The 15,965-nt window shown below is 43.7% G+C and overlaps 1 protein-coding gene across 5 annotated transcripts in view; it reads left to right on the forward strand.

The window, feature by feature from the left end:
* Window positions 1–15,965, forward strand: part of CRIM1 (cysteine rich transmembrane BMP regulator 1) — a 192,885-nt gene that overhangs the window by 24,941 nt on the left and 151,979 nt on the right. The gene's annotated exons all lie outside the window — the stretch shown is intronic.

The raw sequence follows: 15,965 nt of genomic DNA on the forward strand, positions 1-15,965 counted from the left end.
CTCTTTTCCTTCCCTCCTCCCAAATTCTACTCCCGTCATCAGGTGGCTGATGAACAGGCCAACCCCCTGTCCTGAGTATGGCAGGATGTCAGTCCAGCCATGATCCCTCAGTCCCCATCCTCCGGGAGAGGAGTCCTCTTGACTGTGTCTGAGGGGAGTAGGCGGCTCTGAGCCCAGGTTGAAGTTGGCACATTTACCTGTATTACCCAGTGACCAGTTGAGCTCCCAACTCCTCATTCCTGCCCAGCCTCCCCTCTTTGGGTTCCAGTGAACTGGAATTTCTGTGTTTGAGGAGTCCACACTGGGTACTGCGTCATGGTGCTCCCAGTTGCCCACTGTAGGTCCAGGTGTTAAGTCCTGTCGTGCTGTACTTGTTATCTCCAGAGGGTGACCGTGAAGGGAAACATCCTGGAGCCTGATTTCGTGAGCCTTGGGGCCCTGTAAGCAGGGCAAATCGAGAGGCACATGAAAGGCCAGAGCCTGAGGGTTTGAGCCCAGCCCTCTACAAAGGTAAAACCCGAAGGACAGGGAAATCACAAGAAAAGCACCAAGAGAGTCTCGGGGATCCTGAGTCAGAGGCAAAGGAATCTGATTTTGCAAGAGGAGAATTTTGCTTTGGGAGGTTAAAGAAGCTTAGTTGCCTTCTGAGTGAAAGTGGCATTCTATTTGCTAGTCAAAATTACCTCAGACCTTGAGAATGACTGGGGTCAGGGAGGTATTGCTACACCAGGAATCAGAGCATTATGGAGTTGGAAGGGTCCTCAGAAAAGCCTCTCTAGGCCAGCACCCTCATCTCACAGACTAAGGAACTGAAGCCCATGAAAGTCCGTTGTGTTCTCTTATGCTTTTTACAGTTTCTGTAGCACCTGCGGTGACAGCATCTACTTCAGAACCCAAGGAGGCTGAATGGCTGCTTCTTTGCCCACTCTGGAGGGGCCTCTTGGGGCCCCTGTTGCCCTCACTGCCCCATGACCTCGGTCTCTGAGTAGTGGGCACAGCAGGCCGAATCGTCCTCTGCTGAACTTTTCCCTCCCTTCCTCCCTGCCTCCTTTCCTCACCTCCACCCCCCATGAAGGAATCCAGAACCCTCCTTGCCTGTGAAGCCACTGGAATGTAGCACTCTGACCCCTGGCATTGAATGTCCTGGATGGACCTGGCTTGGGAAACAGGAAAGGCTCAGGCAAGGGGGAGGGGTGCCTCAGGGCCTTGGGGTGGGACACAGGGCAAGGAGGTGCAGGGAAGCATGACCTCCCCAGGTAGGTCCTGCCTGACTCTCACAGCATGGGAGACCCCGCAGGCAGGGGTGCTGGGCCCCAAGAGGTGAGCTGCCAGGGGAACCTGGGTGCAGAGGAAAGGAGTGGAGGGGAAGTAGGGAGGAAGGGACCAGAATACAGAGGAAACCCTTGTCACGAGAGGTGATAAAGGTGAAGGATGGAAAGAAGGAATGCCCAGGCACTGTCCAGATTGGATGCATTTCTCACTTTTGAAACCAAATGTTAGGAGATGGGGAAGACTCTCCTATAGAAAATTCCGCCCCACTTGGAGACTTCAGGCTCTTTAACATGCTTACCCTTTGGCAAGGCAGGTTTAGTAGAGAGGGTAGCTGCACATTCAGGTGTGCAGGCCAGATGACACTCACTGTCTCTTTCTGTTTTCTGTCAGTGTGCCCTTGACCACATTCAGGCCAGTTACCTCCCTTGAAGAGACTTTTAGAAACCCTGAGGTTCAGCCTCGGGTGATGTCTCCACCAGCTCTTTGCCCCTTTCCGGAATAAGGGAACCTTGCTTCCTCAACTTCTTCCCATTTAAAGCCCGCTGCATACGTAGGGTGCAGAGCAAGGGATTGGGCCGCCTCACGAAGCCCTTGTGGAGCCATTAGCAGACTACACCATTGCCACACTGCACGTGAGTTTTGTCAGAATGACGGGCCAGCTTTCGGTTGAGGGTGTTTAAAATTAACTTCTGTGCTTGTGGGGAAGGAATAGGAACTATAGGTGGCAGAGTGTTTCTGAAACACCTTTGTAAGAGGAGAGAAATCACAACTGCTGCCATACGTGAAGGGATCGGGTTTCCTTTGCTTCTGGAATCTCTCTTTGCTGAGTCGGTTGACTCTTTCTGTGCTCAGGGTTGTCTTGAACATTAACCAGCGTTCGTTAGTCATGCCACATCCTGTCTGAAGTGAGGGTACTAATCTCCTTTCCTCCTTTCTCACATGACATGGTACGGAGCCCTAGGAGTAGTGGCCCTGTGCTACGTAGTAATGTCTTGGCTATTGGGCTCATTCATCGGGCCTGCAAACCAGGGTATGTGACACCCCTTCCTCCACCCAGAGAATACCAAAAGCCACCAGGTGAGGTCCAGCGGGATGCTGTAGGCAATACAGCAGGGAGGTGGGTCAGCATTTCACTACTGGAGGCCTCGTCTTGTGGTCGGCACTGAGCCTCTGCTGCTCTCCTATAAGCTGGGACGTTTAAAGCACTGCTTATGTGTAAGTTTGAAGCTACTTACCTCTGTATATTCTAATCCTTTGAAAATCGGCGATTCTTATTGTTAAGTAGGATATGGATTTCATCAGAGCATCCTTTGGGAATTGCCTGCCCTTGGCATTTTTCCTTTTATATCCCCCAAAACGTTAGTGTTTGAAACCTCTATTGAAGTTGATAGGCAATAATTTTTAACCTTTCAGGGAGGAGTTAAGGTAAACGTATTTCCACAGACTGCTCATTTGAGCAGCTCTTCATGACTTAACACTGTAAAGACTTTATTTTATTTATTTATTTATTTATTTATTTATCTATTTATTTGTTTTTTTTAACGTTTATTTTTGAGACAGAGAGAGACAAAGCATGAACGGGGGAGGGTCAGAGAGAGGGAGACACAGAATCTGAAACAGGCTCCAGGCTCTGAGCTGTCAGCACAGAGCCCGACGCGGGGCTCAAACTCACCGACCGCGAGATCATGACCTGAGCCGAAGTCGGCCGCTTAACCGACTGAGCCACCCAGGCGCCCCAACACTGTAAAGACTTTAAATAGAATAACATTGCAGAATCATGATCCACCTCCCTTACTGCATATGGGAATACATACTGCTGTAGCATGTAGAAAAAGCACTGGGTGATTCACATGGGTTTGTGTTTCCTTTTGGAAGCAAATAATCCTCTGTGTTTATGTGTACATATGTTTTGCTTTAAAATTTAGAAATATATCAACCTTTTTCTTTGACACTGAAATGTTTTAAAATACCCAAAAGGTACCTGGCTTTCCTAAGTCCCCGATAGGCATGAATTATTATTGTACGGCTTATTTTTTTTTAGTACCTCAGGTATTCCAGAAAGATATGAAATATAAACGTTAACCTACATGCATGAGTATTGACACACTTAAGCCTAAATCTTAGATGCCCACAGAGTGTCTTCAAAGCTGCTCTTTTTTCACGTGATACCGTGAATAGAGAATGTCTCCTCATAGTGGTCACCTGCTCCAATTTCCCATTCATTTCTCCATTCAGCAAGTGGAGATTGGGTTCTGCTGGGTGCTGTCCACTCATCTCAACAGGGAGTGGCTGTAGAAATGTGGGAGGCACAGTTCCTGCCCCCAAGAAGCTCAGAATCTAACTGTAAGCAAACAGCTACAATGTCTTGGGATGAGTGAAGGGTTGTAGGTGGGAGAAAATTAAGTAAACTTCTTTGAGGAGAAGACATTAGTTGGGCATAGTAAGAATAGCAGATTTCCAGGGGAAAAGGAAAGGTGGCGCCACCTCAGAGGACATACAGTCCTCAGAGTCCTACTGAAGTGAACGTCCAAAGTGTACAGAGAGAATTGACTGATTCAGGAAATATTTGTGGAGGGCCTACCGTGTGCTAAGCCCAGTTCCGGGTGCAGAAGATACAGATGTGAACAAGATAGATAAATATTCACCAGCCTGGAGCTTTCTGATACAGGGAGACAACATGAGTAAAATTAGTAATAAAATATACACCATGCCACCAGAAGGTAAGTGCTGTGCTGTGAACGGAGACTGCGTGACAGTGTTTGGTTTGCACTTTTAAACAGAGTGCTCGTGGAAAGTCTTGCCAAGCAATTGGGTGTGATCACAGACCCGAGGGACAGGGGAGTGAGCCATGCACATAGCAGGAAGAGGGTGTCCCAGGTACTAGTGCCTAGGCCCCAAAGCTTCCTTGGCCTGGGAAGGAAGGGGTGCTGTCTGCACAGAGAGAAGTAACCTGGAGGTTAGCAGAGGCTGGGCGCAGGCCTGGTTTATCAGTGTTGAGTGTTTGAACTTGAGGCTTTGGGCAGGTGGGAACGCATGAAAATTTTGGGGTAGTGTTGATAATCAGTACTGTTGTCACCGCGATTCCCAAACCCAAGTACCCAGTGACTCGGTTAGGCATAGAGGTTCAATTTACTACACCAAGCAAACTCCAGTTTTATGAGAAGTGAAGTATGTTTTCAAACATATTTTTAAAGTTTCTTCATCTTTCTGTGGTCTTGTTATATTGACTTCATATGGTCTATTTCACACAAATCTTAGGGATTAAATGATTGCTCTGTAAAATATCGATGTTCAGTTCCTGTCCTACCCTAAGGCAAAGGTCCTGCTTTTCATTGTCTCCTCATCTACGTTTGCTTTTAGGTAGAGAGTTCTAGGATGAATTTTAAGGACTTGGTGCCTTCAGAAATCAGTGTATCAGACAAGCCCCATGTTGCATGAGGTTTCTTAGAGTCCACAGTTGCCTCTCTTATTTTTCATTTCTCGTTTATAGCATTACTTCCCATGTACACATCTTGTAGCAATGTGGATTCTTATGATGTTTTAAGAAAAAAAAGATTCAGGGGCGCCTGGGTGGCTCAGTTGATTAAGCGTCTGACTCTTCGGCTCAGGTCAGGATCTCCTGGTTTCGTGAGTTCAATCCCCGCATCAGGCTCTGTGCTGGCAACACGGAGCCCGCTTGGGATTCTCTGTCTCTCTCTTTCACTGCCTCTCCCGCACTCGTGCTGTCTCTGTCTCTCTCAAAATAAACTTAAAAAAAAAATTAAAAAAAAAAAGATTTAGACACATATACATCAAACATTCACTTATGATGAGACTAGCTCACAGTAGGAAATTGTAAACCATGCACACAAAATGGTGTTCACTGACTGTTGCTGGCAAATTGTGCTTTGTTGCTAGGACCAAGTAGCAGGATTCATGGCATGTGTTAGGGATAAATGAGATCAAATACAGAGATAAACTTGCCTAAAGAAAGAGCTTAAAGGTTTGGGGTTTTAGCCACATTATTTAGGGATGATATTCCTTCTAACGGTACTAGAGTTAGTGGTAAGGGTCAGAAATACAATCGTTGGAATTAATCTTGACCATTCTCCTGCTTCCTATCATCTTTCACTTGGTTTACTTTCAAGAATTTGGGTAAATTATTAAGGTAAAGTTCACAGCAGTGCTCAAGTTGATTTGTAAAAACATTCCTTTACAAAGTGATTGCTAACTGATTTCACAAAATTATTATCCTGAAAAGATTCCTTAATGCTACTTACAGATCATTACACCTTTTAAAGATCATCATTTGTACCTCAGGAATATTGCTGTATGTGAAGGCATTGTTGCCTTAGCAAAGAAACCCTTGTTTCCGGATGACAGTGTTTATATTGTTAGATTTTCTATCCTTGTGATGTTTCCAGAAGTGCTCTTGCAACTCCATTTCTGTTGGTTTAGAAGGTGTCATTGCGAGGGGCGCCTGGGCGGCTCAGTTGGTAAAGCGTCAGCTCAGGTCATGATGTCATGGTTCATGAGTTCAAGCCCTGCATCGGGCTCTGTGCTGACAGTGCAGAGCCTGCTTGGGATTCTCTCCCTCTCTCTCCCTCTCCCTCTCCCTCTCTCTCCCTCTCCCTCTCCCTCTCCCTCTCCCTCTCCCTCTCCCTCTCCCTCTCCCTCTCTCTCTCCCTCTCCCTCTCCCCCTCCCCCTCTCCCCCTCTCCCCCTCTCCCCCTCTCTCCCTCTCCCTCTCCCTCTCTCTCCCTCTCCCTCTCCCTCCCTCTCCCTCTCCCTGTCTCTCCCTCTCCCTCCCTCTCCCTCTCCCTCCCTCTCCCTCCCTCTCCCTCTCTCTCCCTCTCTCTCCCTCTCTCTCCCTCTCTCTCCCTCTCCCTCTCTCCCTCTCCCTCTCCCTCTCTCCCTCTCCCTCTCCCTCTCTCCCTCTCCCTCTCCCCCTCTCCCCCTCTCCCCCTCTCCCCCTCTCCCCCTCTCCCCCTCTCCCCCTCTCCCCCTCTCCCCCTCTCCCCCTCTCCCCCTCTCCCCCTCTCCCCCTCTCCCCCTCTCCCCCTCTCCCCCTCTCCCTCTCTCCCTCTCTCCCTCTCTCCCTCTCTCCCTCTCTCCCTCTCGCTGTCTGCCTCTGCCCTGCTCATGCACTCTGTCTTCCTCAGTCTCTCTCAAAATAAATAAACGTTAAAAAAAAAAAAAAAAACAACAACGATGTCATCTCTTCCTGCCCCTGGGGTAGTGATGTCAGCAGTGGGCCTCTGGGCCATATTCACTAGAGTTGGGCTTTACCCAGAATGAGATGGGAAAAATAGAACTGTTCCCTCCTTCCTTTTCCTTGATGTTCAGGTCCTCTGAACTCACTCAGACTTGAAATTTTGCCCAACCCTTTGACCAGCTCACTTCCTTACTCCTTCCATTCCTCCTCTCACCTCTTGATGGTAGCCTACTTAGAGTTCAGGCCTAGGTTGCTCAGCCTCTGTCCTCAGCTTAATGTGTTCGTCTTGTGGTAAGCACCCAGCCTAGTCTCTGACACATAAAAATGTGGCTCCATAAATATTAGTTATCAGAAGATTCATCTTGAGGGGTGTGAAATATGCTTCATTATCTTTGCTAACTGTTCAGCTAATATAATGAAAAATTTATATTCTTCAAAGTGCTTATTTTCAAAGCGCTATGTTCGTTTTGTTGTTCTTGTTTGAGATTCTGGTCACATTTCTTCTTTTCACTCTGGTGGTTCACACTTTTGGATGAGTGCAATCAAGAAAAAAGGCATTCCCGTATCTAGTCTTCTGTTTTGCTCTCGGTCATTTGACTCACAGATTTTAGGTTAGAGCATATATCAGTATTTATAAAACGGGACTGCATTATTCATATCCACAAGTACCTTTCTGGCAAGGAGCATTAATTTGTGTCACATTATCTCATTATGGTCATGATAGATGAAAGTAGAGAGGGGTAATACAGTTTATTATTTATTATGTATTTACCTAACCATAGTTGAGGTATATTCATTCACTCAACATGTCATAAATCTGTATTGATCTGTGGAAGTTCTGGTTAACAGAATGTTGAGGTTAAAAGAAAATTTGAGTTAGAATTATTATTTTACAAGTAGGAGGATTGGCATCCAAAGATGTTTCTGAGTAATTGACTTTCTTCCCCTACCACCGAACTCATTTTCCAAAAAAACTATGGCACTGAAAGATTGCGATTGCTCTTGCCTTCTAACCTATTCCTGTTCATTCCCTCTGCAGATACTTATTTTGTTAAGCTGCTCTATGCTAAGTCCTATAGTCACCCAATGATAAAAAGAAAAGAAGAGTAAAACTAGATCTTTCTTTAGCTTCAAAGAACCCACTTTCTAGTGGAGGAGCTTAGATGAGCAATTTCATTATACTGCCGTAAGTGAAGTAATTTTAATAGGTGTATAATAGAAAGTATTTCAGGGGAACAAACAGTTCAGTCCCTATGGAGTGGATGATGCCTTGGAGAAAGGATTAATTACTGAATAGAAACTTCCAAAGCAAGTGAAGAGAAGCAGCTTTCTAGGCAGAGAGAATAGTTTGTAGACAGCCATGGTGTCAGGGAACAACCTGGGTCGTTCAGGGAGCACGTAATCAGTAGGCATTGTTGGAGGAAGTGGGGAGGAGTGGAACAGCTGAGGTTGAAGTGGGTTAGGACCAAATCTAAACAGACTGTGTCTTCCATGCCCAAGAGTTGGCTGGCAAGTTGGTGGACTTTATTTTGGAGACCTTGCTTCCCAACTCCATATCCTTAAGTTTGATGGGGCTATTCCTGTAACATCCCTATATGAACACACCTCTGTAGGTGAATGGAACTCTGTGAAGTTCTATTCTTATGTTCTGCATAAGAGATGGCTGATTACCTGGCTTAATCCATCGATGGCTTTTAGAGTATCTAGATGAAGAAAGGAAAGGTGACACTGTTGAGCACCTCTGCAAGATATTTTTTCCCTCCACCAAGATATATTCATTTTTAAGCAGGAGCACATTTGGTAACTGAAAACCAATATTCTTTGAAGCTGGTAAAACATGGAGTTACATGTGTTTTTTTTTGTTTTTTTATTTTTTTATTTTTGAGACAGAGAGAGACAGAGCATGAACGGGGGAGGGGCAGAGAGAGAGGGAGACACAGAATCGGAAACAGGCTCCAGGCTCCGAGCCATCAGCCCAGAGCCTGACGCGGGGCTCGAACTCACGGACCGCGAGATCGTGACCTGGCTGAAGTCGGACGCTTAACCGACTGCGCCACCCAGGCGCCCCTGGAGTTACATGTTTTAATAGATATTCAAGCCCAGAGAAGACTGTGTTGCTTAATAATAACCTCTGACTGAATAGAAGGTCAGTTCAGCTGTACACAAACATAGGCTCGGTGATAAGGCCTGAGACTTTCCTTAAAAAATATTGGGATCTAGGCTCAAAGCAGGGGAAATATAAGGGGGTGGAGTTTTCCACCATAGGGTACAAAGTAATTGTAGCTCAGGAAATGTTTCCGTGAGCAATCAAATACCTTCATTATTTAAAAAATTTCCAAAATGTAACCATTTAATGTCTGACTTTGAGTAACTTCCTGGTAAAACCATCAAAGAGAAACTGACTTAAAAAATACATTCATATGTCACAGTACTTGAATGAGTTGACATGCTATATGGGACTGTTAATCATAACCCACTTCTGAGATGTCTTACTCTTTTTGGAAGAGCCAGTTTTTAACTTGCTTTTATCTCTGTTACATTGATTTCCCTCATATATTTATTAGACCCATCTTTCTTGTTTCTTTGGACTTGCCCTGTTGCTCTTTTTCTAATATCTTGAGTTGAATGCCCTGCTCATGTTTTTTTTTTTTTTTAATTTTATTTCCTGTGAAATTTCCCTTTAAACACTGCCTCAGCTATTTCCCAGCAATGTTGACAGAGTATTTCTATTGTTCTTCATTTGAAGTATTTATTTAATTTACCTGTAATCTCCTTCCATTAAAAAAAAAAAAACACCCAACTTTTTATCATAGAAATTTCCAAATCTGTTCAGAAGTAGAAACAATTGTATGAACACACAGAACTTCCACAGTTATAAATTCACGGCCAATCCTGTTTTAGTCTGTTGACGCCCCAGCTAGTACATCCTCTAGGATTGAGGTGTTCGAAAGGTCCTGCAAAGTGATCTTCGTTGTAGAAGAAGTGCCCCTGGCTTGCCTTCCTGTGCATAGTGACTGTTCTCCAAACCTCAGACTGGTCTGATAAAGTGAGAAACTATTTTATTTATTTTTTATTTCATTAAAAAAAAATTTTTTTTTTAACATTTATTTATTTTTGAAAGACAGAGACAGATTGCAAGCAGGGGAGGGGCAGAGAGAGAGGGAGACACAGAATCTGAAGCAGGCTCCGGGCTCTGAGCTGTCAGCGCAGAACCCGACGCGGGGCTCGAACCCAAGAACCGTGAGATCATGACCTGAGCCCAAGTCGGACACTTACCTGACTGAGCCACCCAGGCGCCCCAGTGAGAAACTATTTTAAATTTGAATTGTGACTACTCAAAGTATGTGATTCTGACAGCATTCCCAATAAATTGTTAGCATTGTACAATTTCATCCAAGATGGCAGAATTGAGGAAACATGAGCATGAACTCTAAAGGGACTTCATGAATTGTCCATTCCACCCCCTTTTTTGTAATGAAAAACACTGAAGCCTTGAGGGCTAAATGCCTTGTTCAGGGTTTCTTTGCAAACTAACAACAGAGGTAGGGCTGTGGTCTCCTGGGTCAGGCAGTCTCCATGAGGAGAACAGATGTCTGGGCTGTCTGTTTTTCTATACGCAATTTCAGACAGTTCCTAATTTAGGCAGAATTGTGAAATAGGGGAACTGCATTCTGTAGTCCTAGGCTCTGCTGTCTTCTTGTTGCACGAATTCCTCGCTTCTAGAGACACTTATCTTCTCTTAAACTTCTCTCTCTTTCTAGTAGCTTCCTGCTATCAAAAAGGAAATTATTATTTTATTCATATGCTTGGTATGATTTTGGTTGAAATGGTAGAAAATTGTACTGTAAACTCCTGCTTCCTAGCATCTTGGATCCGTAGCCCCTTGCCTAGTTCTTGGTGTATAATAGATGCCATTATCTGTTTGAGGAACGAATAATTGGTGGATGGATGGATGGATGGGTGGATGGATGGATGGATGAATTTGCATTCTGTAGTTCATCTCTGGTCCTCTTTTGTTATTGTAAGGTGTCTGACAAAAATTACAGCAGTGGAACATACACTTATCATAAATTAACTTTGTAAATTGGATCCTGTTCGTTTTTCAGAGAATTCCTCACTTGGACATAATATGAATCAGTGGTCATGTTTGTTTGCTGTATATATAGAGATTTGCATCAGTTTAAGAAGCTAGTCTTCCAAAAATGTTTGTGAGCGTAATTTAGTATTTCCGTTGTTTTAGATCTCGGGTTTGTCCACTCTGGTATACAGTTACATGCGCCTAACATGGTTTCACTTTGTGGAAATGCCTGTAAAACAGATTTTTGCGACATGAATCATTTCTACCGATAACCATAATTTTGCCCTTCCTGCTTTGTGCTGATTACAGCACCAGGAAGAGAGGGAGAGGGAAGCACTGACTTTTGGGACATCCGCCTTAAGCTTGAAGCAGAGAGAATGAAAACTCACTGCATTAGATTCCTCCTTGAGCAGAACTGAATGCCTGATAACAGCCAGCCCAGAGCTGGGGGAGTTAAGAGCAGCAATTTTACATTACACTGGAGTTTCTAGGCTGGCATGGAAAGAGATGCCAGTATTAGCTATTTGCATCTTACTGTAGCCACAGGGATATGTGAACAGCTGGAGAATTAATTTGATATATATTCCCAGAAGCTTCTCCTCTGCCAACAGAATTCCATTACTGTGAGCTTCTGAGTGTGTACTGTGAGTTTGTTTCTTGCCTTTTAATATCTGGTATAGCATATTTCTGGTAAGTGGATTGCCACATAATGGGGTGCAGCTATATCTTGGTTTGGAGTAAACTCCATTAACCTAAGCTGATACAAGGTAGAAAAGGTAAGGCTTTGAATATACAAATGCCTCTGCCTTCAGGAAGTCAGAGATTTTAGGTGAACACACAGTACTGTGTCCAGTAAATGCAGTCACACCTGAAGCATTTTATTCCGTATTAGTGGAATTTCAGACACCAGCACGCAGATGGAAAGATATTTTGAAGGGCAGAGAGGTGGGATCCAGGATTAGTCAGGCCAGGGTTGCCATGGCTGGTTCCTAGAGCTCCTGGACCTGCTGTTTCGCAGATGTGAAGTTGGATGTCTCCATACTCTGGATGTTTTCCACATCCTCTTCCCCAATGCCCTCTTTCCTACCCTCAGGATTGAAACTCCTAACTAGCCCTTGCGTTTAAATTTTTTTTTTTAATTTACTTTTTTTTTTTAATTTTTTTTTTCAACGTTTATTTATTTTTGGGACAGAGAGAGACAGAGCATGAACGGGGGAGGGGCAGAGAGAGAGGGAGACACAGAATCGGAAACAGGCTCCAGGCTCCGAGCCATCAGCCCAGAGCCTGACGCGGGGCTCGAACTCCCGGACCGCGAGATCGTGACCTGGCTGAAGTCGGACGCTTAACCGACTGCGCCACCCAGGCGCCCCTATTTTTTAATGTTTATCTATTTTTGAGAGAGAGTGCAAGCATGAGTGGGAGAGGGGCAGAGAGAGAGGGAGACACAGAATCACAGAATCCAAAGCAGGCTCCAGGCTCTAGGCTCTGAGCTGTGAGCACAGAGCCTGATGCGGAGCTCAAACCCACGAACTATGAGATCGTGGCCGGAGCCGAAGTCGGATGCTTAACCAACTGAGCCACTCAGGCGCCCCAAAATGTTTTACGTCAAATGTGGAAGGAGGGAATTTCAAGCATCATCAAGAATCCTAGAAGATGATTTGTGGAATAGAAAGAACCAATCCAAGACAAGACTGAATGTGGCTGTTGGAAGGACAGGTGTTTTTGCTTTGGCACCATGTGTGCACTCTTAAAAAACACATTCTGCAAAATCATTTACTACACTAAAAACGAGAGGGATGTTGGGAAAGATCGGGTTAAGGGCAGGTCAGTCAAAACCTATGGAACTGTATACAGAGAAGATAAATACAGACAATGAGAGTCCAAGTAAAAATACTGACACGGGTAAGCCCCCCATAGCATTTGCACCTGGAGCCTGGACAGCCCACCCTTTGCTTGCAGCCCTACATACTCCCAGGCTCCTACTGCTTCCTTCAGGGCCTGGGACCTTGAAGACAGTCACTTCCAATAGAGACCAGGTTGATCAGAATTAAACCCAAGATCCAAGGGTAGTTTCTTCATCATGATATTTAAATACAGGGGAAATGTCTCTAGTTTTTTCATTTGCATTTGTAACCTGCCTGCGTAGTTTAATGTCATGGAAAGTTCAGCCACTAGAGCAGTCATTTCTTGTACCAAAAAAAGAAATTTAAGCAAGATCATCAGCCTTTTCTTAAGGTGTTCATTATTGCTAAGACTTTTCCTTTCATTGTGAGAAAACTTGCTCTTGATCTTTTCATAGCATTAATGTGCTGAAAAAAATCAGGTATGAGTCCATGCAACTTTTGCATTTTATTGACTTCATTTTCCTTTTTCCCAATTACGTATTGGCTAAATCCCACTAAAGGGGTATGTCTGTTTATGGTTTAGCGTAACTGTCAGGAGAAGAGGTACCCGAGGTCCTTTGTTATCTCTCAGACTTGGAGCCTATGCTGTCTTGGCCCAGGTGTTATCAGCAAGACATGCTCTTTAGACAGCAACCCCTCGGCGATCCCAAGACCTTTTCAGGTAATACATGAGGTCCAAACTGTTTTCATAGCAGTATAAAAATATTACCTTTATTCTGTGTGACAGCATTTGCAAAGGCACTGATGATCAGGCTGCTGATATCTTAGACACCATGTACGTATGTCCCTGCCACTCATTACACATCTTCTTACATATCACGTTACTGTTCTGGGGGGTGAAATGGGACAAGTGCGTGAAGTAATTCTGTTTCAGAAATACCTGAAATACAGTGGTTGTCTTGAAGTAAAGCATCATATTTTGAGATGTCTTCTAAGCATCCAAGTGGAGATGTCCCATTAGCAGTTATATATACCTGTCTCTTCACTGCAGTACTTATCGTATTTGGACATATTTGAACATGCATGAATTTTAATTCATACATGAAATCATTAGATTTCTCTCCTATTTAGAAGAATAATTCAACACGCTGATTTAGTAATTTGCAGAAGTTACAAACTAAAAGATATATTTGCAGAGGTATCTCAGTGATGTTTTCAGGCTAGGAAACTATCTTGTCACCTGGAGAGTACCCAGAAAAAAGAAAAAAAAAAAAACTACTTGAAATAAATATTTAAAGGGCAGTACTCCTGTTTTTAACTTCTTTTTTTCACCTGCTGACCGGTCCAAGGAGAAATCAGGAATCAGAGAATTAGAGCCTTGATCCTTGGGTCATATATGTGCATGTACATAAGAGAGATTTTAAAACATCAAATTTGCCAGGCACTGTCAGAAGAACTCTTGGGCCCAGATTTGATTTCTATAATCAAACCTCACTAAATCTTTGCTTTGAATCCCTGTTGATTGGCCGTTAAATTATTTTAAAGTATGATGTCCTGTAATAGAAAAACATAAAAGTCTTTGTCTCCGAAGCATGTTGTACTTGATCCTATAAAGCAGTGGTTGCTAAGGGAACTATTTGCCAAGAAGAAAAACAAAGTATGGATTAGAGTGGGGGCATAGAATTGAAAAACTTTCCTCAGAAAAGAAAATAAAGGTATATAAGACATCTTGGGGTTCAGAGTCCAGCGCTTCCTAACTGGACATGATGGCCTAACATTTTTGAGGAGATGGTCAGTCTTCCCTCTGCACACTCACGAGCAGGCTCTTGTTGCTGCCGACAGGCTTCTCCTGGGAACAAAGCAGGAATCAGTAAGGAGCCAGGAAGAGTGTCAACGGCCATTTTTTAATTGTGATTCCACATTCAGGGAAAATGGTCTTCCTCGAAAACACATGGACCATAACGTTGACCAGACCAATGACATGAAATACGTGACTGGATTTATAGTATTGTGTGTGTGTGCGCGCGCGCATACATGCACACATATATATGTTACAGTACTATATATACAGTTATTGAACACTGTATTAAGTTCTGGGGTCAAGGGGATTCAAAGTTGGATGAGATCTGACTTCTACACACAAGGACTCTTACCTAGTGGGGAAGTTTGACTTACATAAAGCCATCGTCATAGGGGACCAGAGGTCGGCGCACATGCCTGAGGAAGCATGGAGAAGACTTCTCCAAAAAGGTGATGTTTGAACTGGGTGTTCAAGGATGAATAGGAGTTATGGGCGGAAGGGAAAGGAAGGGTTCTAGGCAGATGATACTCCATGAGCAAAGGTGTGGAAGCAGTGATGAAGGGTTTGTAGTGAGAATTGCAGTGTGCGTAGGGCATTGGGATATGTGAGGGCTTGGTGAAAGAGAAGTCTGTAGAAGTAGAAGCCATACGATGAAGAACCTTTTATTCTGCAATAAGAAGTTTGGGCTTTTCCTTGTTGGCAAGAGAGAACCACGGGGCAGGTTTGTATTTTGAGGGTGATGACTGGGGTGATGGTGTGGGGAATGGGGCCATGGAGGGACAAGAGGATGGTGGCTGGGAGACCGGTGAGAGAGGATGTTGCAGTCCTTTTAGGACAGTGATGTCTTCAGGGAATTCTAGTTCTAATGGAGGAAAGGGGGGGTTACTGTGGGGGAAAATTGGAATCCACTCAATTTGGGGATAGATTAACTGTGTACATATTTATAAAAAAAGGAATAAAAATTTCTTTTTAGAATATGATGGGGGAAAAGAAATAGAAATAAAGGAGAGATAGAAGAGAAGAGGTAGTTTTCTAGTGGGTCAGATGTTACTTGATTTCTTATAAGTTTTTAAGTTCCTAGGGTTGAACTAACTTGGAGTTACAAATGTGAATATAAAGTCCCCAAAATGTCTTCATGACAAATGTCACTGAACTAGATTGGGGGAGTGGTACTAATAGCATGTTCAACTGCCACGTATTCTAGACTGTAGCCGAAGACTAAATTATCACCTACGTTTCCGTGTTGTCTCATTGTGCTCTTTTCTGATTTTCCTTTCAGGGCAATTTAGTAATTTTACTGTTGTCTCGAAGATAGGAATGCACCTTCGTGTGTTTACACGTTATTTCTAAACGCAAATACAGGCTAAACAGGAAAACAGATTTTAAAATAGATAAGTGGTGTTTTTGTTGAAACTCCTAAAATCGTTTTTACTAAGAGTTGAGACGTGGATCAAATAAGTGAGCCTGATCTGAAATCAGAAGAGAGGAGGTTTTCTACTTTCTGTTTTCAAAGAATTGCCATGAAGCTCTTTATGCTGTAAATGATGCCTTTCTAAAGACTCATTGACAGGGAGATTATTTCAGTGAGGGAGAACTGCCCTTTGCCTAACTTATGCAGTGAGTTAATGATGTCACCAGAAGTAAAATTTAGCTGTAAAAAAATTATAGCTATTTGTTTAAACTGTCTTCTAGGAAAACACTTTCTGAAGATAGCTTTATACCTGCCGTAGTTTGCAACATATTTAAGATATCTTAAATTCAAACACTTTTAAAAATT

The sequence above is a fragment of the Puma concolor genome, chromosome A3 (genome assembly GCF_028749965.1).
Source record: "Puma concolor isolate L17-30 chromosome A3, mPumCon1.1.hap2, whole genome shotgun sequence".
In the NCBI taxonomy this organism is placed as follows: domain Eukaryota; kingdom Metazoa; phylum Chordata; class Mammalia; order Carnivora; family Felidae; genus Puma; species Puma concolor.